At 53.1% G+C, this 4,715-nt stretch overlaps 1 protein-coding gene across 7 annotated transcripts in view; it reads left to right on the top strand.

Moving 5' to 3' along the window:
• The first annotated feature begins 445 nt into the window (after window positions 1-445).
• Window positions 446-4,715, top strand: part of ZBTB25 (zinc finger and BTB domain containing 25) — a 33,267-nt gene continuing 28,997 nt past the window's right edge. For 3 of the 7 annotated variants that reach the window (XM_032624429.1, XM_032624430.1, XM_032624428.1), the window contains exon 1: window positions 1,558-1,892. The gene's annotated coding sequence lies outside the window, so the exon portion shown is untranslated. Of the gene's footprint in view, window positions 509-574; window positions 664-707; window positions 768-1,557; window positions 1,893-4,715 lie in introns of those variants that run through there. The other 4 variants (XM_032624431.1, XM_032624426.1, XM_032624427.1 and 1 more) reach the window with 4 other exon arrangements.

Below are 4,715 nucleotides of genomic sequence, written 5' to 3'. Positions count from 1 at the left end.
GGCCTGTCCGCCTCTGGCCTTGAGTCACTTCCCCCGCCATGCTCCACCCCGCCCAGCCGGCCTCCCCTCCCAGGCTCCCGTGGCTCAGCTTCCCTGGCCCCGCGCCCTCACCCCTCTTTCCGCGAACACGCGGGAGCATCCTTCCCCGCCCCCATCTCCTAACTGAGGGGGTGCTTGTGCTTTTGCACACCCTGGGGAAAGTCCCCGGGTCACGCGGTTGTGTGTGGGGAGCCTGACGCTCAGGCTCGTCTCCACGCTTCCGCCTACAGAGTCGCGACTAGCGACCGTGGCGAAGCCACCCGGAGCGCGGACCGACCCCCCTCCCGGCCACTCGAGCGGGCGGGCGGGCGCGCGAGCGCGCACCTACGCACGCACGCACGCACACCGGCCCCCCCCCCTCCCCGCCCCTCTGGTGCGCCAGCTACGAGGCGTGCGGTCACGTGGGCCCATCCCTGGACGGCTGGCGCGGGAAGCCGCGCGAGAGCGGGCCGCGGGGTGCGTGAGCCGGCGCCGCCGCCGCCGCCGCCGCCGCCGCCGCCGCCGCCGCCGCCGCCGCCGCCGCCGCCGCCGCCGCCGCCGCCGCCGCCGCGTGACGTACGCGGCGCGTGAGCCGCCCCTCCCGCACGGAGGAGTCAGGCGGCCGCCCGCCGCGGCGGCCTCTGGGTAAGTGATGAGGCCCGGCCCCTGTGGGCTGCCCCGGGCTCAGTCCCTCCCGTCGCGAGTCGCATGGGGCGGCGGCCTGCAGCTGCGTCGGTCGCGGGACAGATGCAAGTAGCTGGGGAGGGGGGTGCTTTTGGTCTGTATGAGATGTCAGTCAGGGCAGTGGAGGAAAATGGCAACCGCGAGTGAGAACTGGGCCGAGGAGGTCCAGAGCTGCCCTTCGCTGCCCGCACCAGGCGGCTGCCGGGGCCTGACGCAGGCCCGGAGAGGGCGCGAGGGCGCATTAAAGGCACTGAGTCCTTCCGGCTGCCAGTCCGGGTGCGACCGGCGCGGGAAGCCCCGACGGGCCTGAGGCATTCCCCATGCAGCCTCACCCCCGACCCCTCTCGCCAATGGGCGGGTCTCCAGGTGCCACCTGCGGGACGCTGCAGCCACTGTCCTCCCTTCCCCAACCCCGTTTGTGATTACCCCGTCTCTAGGGCAGGAAGTCCCCACCATCCCCATAATTGTTTTCTTTTTTCAGATTATATTAATCTCACTCTAAGCAAAGTCAGTTTTTCTTTTTAAAGCTTGCTCCATCTATCACTGCCTTCTCTAGCACTCATTATTTGGAGAAAGCAAGCAAGTTGTTGTCAAGCTGCTCTAAGCTGTACCTGGAAATTGACAGCAGCTAACATGTTTCATAAATTAACGCCCCAATGGCATGCATTCTCGAGACTAAAATCTTTTTGGCAAAGCTGTTGATTCTCAAAGGATGTTGTGAAGTGTGTAAAGTACACTTCGTAATCACAAATTTTTTTTTTTTGTGGTACGCGGGCCTCTCATTGTTGTGGCCCTTCCCGTGCGGAGCACAGGCTCTGGACGCGCAGGCACAGCGGCCATGGCTCACGGGCCCAGCCGCTCTGCGGCATGTGGGATGTGGGATCCTCCCGGTTCGGGGCACAAACCCGCGTCCCCTGCATCGGCAGGCGGACTCTCAACCACTGCGCCACCAGGGAAGCCCTGTAATCACAAAATTTAAAGCTGAAAGGGGCCTTACAGAAAATGCAGTTCATCCCTCTCATTTTACAGATGAGGACACTAGGCCGAAAGACGGTGTAGCTTGATCGAAGTCCCATACCTCTTCACTAACTGGACCCCAAGGCTCTAGATGCCTTGGTCGTTACGCTCCTCGCCACAGCCGGAGTGCGGTGCCAGTTTAACCCACGCACCGTAGAGACTATCTGCCAGAGGTGATTATGCTTGACTTGATTCCGGTTATTGAGAAATCAGACTTGGCTAGTGTGATGGCTCTGGTATCCTAAGGAATGCGGTTGACTATTTCTAGGTGGAATAAGCTGCCTATTAATGTACTTCGGGCTCAAAGCTTGTCGTCGTCGTCCCCCCCCCCGCCCCCAAATTCAGCCCTATTCTCTGCAAGAATAACCAAGATTTACAGCATTGGTTGCTTCCTTGGGTAAAGGCATCAAAGACCTCTTTAGCAATCTGCATGTGCTTTAATTAAGTGTAAATTATTAATCCATTATCAGACATCAGCTCCTTAATAGAGAACAAAACACCGATGGGATAGGAAGCAGAATAGATGAGTTCTGATGGCTGGGAGGTTATTAGGAAGCAGTGGAGCATCACAGGGATGGTCAGCAAGAAAAGAGGAGGGGACCTCACATGACTTGCTACACCTTTTTGCCCAGCCCTGCTCTGAATGTCTTGGAGGTAGTAGAGGGATTCTGCTCAGGTGTGGTCACTGTTTATTGAGTACCTGCAGTGGCTAGCTGCTTTCATAGATGAATTTTGAATACTTAGCAAAAAGGAGGTAGTATTGTCTCCATCTTACAAGTGAGGAAGGAGTCTCAGAGATTTACCTGGCTTTGATGATGCAGTCATTTGCAGTAGAGTTCAAGCCTAAATCACTTTATCTCCCAAGTCTGGTCAGTGCTCTTTTGCATTAGATCTTGCTACCACTTCTAGCCAGGAAGGGGATGAGAGAATCGCCTGTGGCTGATTTATTGGCGCCTGTGGTTGCCCAGAGAGGCTGAGCAGGACTTTCAGCTGCCCTCTATGCCTTAGAAAGTGGAGCTGTGTGCTTCCACCCTATCTCCTGAGGGGAATGCGAAGGAGCCAGGCTGTCTAGCTGGGGAGGAGGGGCCTGAGTGCCTTGGCCATAAATTACCCTGGCCAGGGCTGTGCTGGGAAGTGTTGCATAATGCCCTCCCCACCACTGAACCGAAGTGATTTATTTACTATGGTCCATAGATGGTGCTTGACCATCTTGTTAAAGAAAAACTTCTCCATTTTAGTAATAACAGGGCCAGAAAAGCGTTGAGGGTTTTTTTCCCCCTTGTCTTAAAAAGCAGCACAGGTGCCCTTATCTTGATAAATTATAAAGTATTTCTGCACCACTTCCTGTGACCCCTTTCTGCTTATTTATTCCAAATTGCATGTGAAATTCAGTCTTTTCAGAGAAGAATGCTAAGAAAAATACTGTTCCAGTTTATAGTTACCAGCACAGGCTGTGGAGTCAGACGTAACTTTTTTTTTTTTTTTTTTTTTAATGCGTTACGCGGGCCTCTCACTGTTGTGGCCTCTCCCGTCGCGGAGGACAGGCTCCGGACGCGCAGGCTCAGCGGCCACGGCTCACGGGCCCAGCCGCTCCGCGGCACGTGGGATCCCCCCAGACCGGGGCACGAACCCGTGTCCCCTGCATCGGCAGGCAGACTCCCAACCACTGCGCCACCAGGGAAGCCCCAGACGTAACTTTTTTTTTTTTTTTTTTTTTTTTTTTTGCGGTACGCGGGCCTCTCACTGTTGTGGCCTCTCCCGTTGCGGAGAACAGGCCCTGGATGCCAGGCTCAGCGGCCATGGCTCACGGGCCCAGCTGCTCCGCAGCATGTGGGATCTTCCCGGACCGGGGCACGAACCTGTGTCCCCTGCATCGGCAGGCGGACTTTCAACCACTGCGCCACCAGGGAAGCCCCAGACGTAACTTTTGATCCCCACTTTATGCTATTTGCTAGTTGTGTGTCCTAAGCCTAGGTTTTTTCCTCATCTGTAAAATGGAAATAAAAATAATACATATAGTCATGGTGAGGGTTAAAAGAGATAATGTGCATAGAGCATTTAGCACAAGGCCTTGCACATACTATTTATTCTGTATAATAATAGCTATCGATAGTAACTAAACAGTATTTCCTCTAGGATAGAAGAGATATTGCTACTTGAACTTGCTTAGGGAAAGTGGAGGAAGAGTAAAGAGAGTAACAAACATCAGTTTCAGGATTATTGGTTGAATTTATTAACACTTCTACTTTCCCTTTGCTAGTAGGAATTTTTTTTCTTTCTTTCTCTTTTTTTAACCTTTCCTGGAGAAAAAGTGTTTATAGTGTTGTTAGTTAATTTTGAAAATTTTCTAATTCATTTCTTCCCTGGTTACAAATCAGTCATACAATGACTTTTTGTTCCCCCTAAAAAACCCTAGGCACTTTTTTTTTTTTTTTTTTTAATTTTTTTTTTGATGATGAGAAACAATGCCGTATTTTATTTTATCTTTTTTTGCGGTGCGGGCCTCTCACTGTTGTGGCCTCTCCCGTTGCGGAGCACAGGCTCCGGACGCGCAGGCCCAGCGGCCATGGCTCACGGGCCCAGCCGCTTTGCGGCATGTGGGATCTTCCCGGACTGGGGCACGAACCCGTGTCCCCTGCATCGGCAGGCGGACGCTCAACCACTGCGCCATCAGGGAAGCCCAACCCTAGGCACTTTAAGCAAAGGGTTTCATTAGCCCACGTGGATAACGTGTTTGTGGAACATTCCATGGCAAAGGAAGTAGTGGTCCACCTATATTCAGAAGTTATAATCATTCTTGTTTATACTGTATTTTAGGTGTGTACTAGCATTGTTGTTTTCCAGCTTTCTCCTGTCCTGTGAGTAGCTTATTCTTCTTTCAGAAATGCAGACTTTATTTTTTTAGCAGACTAAGAAGAATCTTTTCCTTTCCTTTACGGGGTTCTGATATTTTTAAAGTCCAGTAGAAATTTGCCCTCACTGGTGTTAGCATTCTT

This window comes from Phocoena sinus, chromosome 2 (assembly GCF_008692025.1).
Source record: "Phocoena sinus isolate mPhoSin1 chromosome 2, mPhoSin1.pri, whole genome shotgun sequence".
Taxonomy (NCBI): Eukaryota; Metazoa; Chordata; class Mammalia; order Artiodactyla; family Phocoenidae; genus Phocoena; species Phocoena sinus.
The sequence above is the reverse complement of the archived record's forward strand: the minus strand, read 5'-3'. Positions and strand labels throughout refer to the sequence as shown.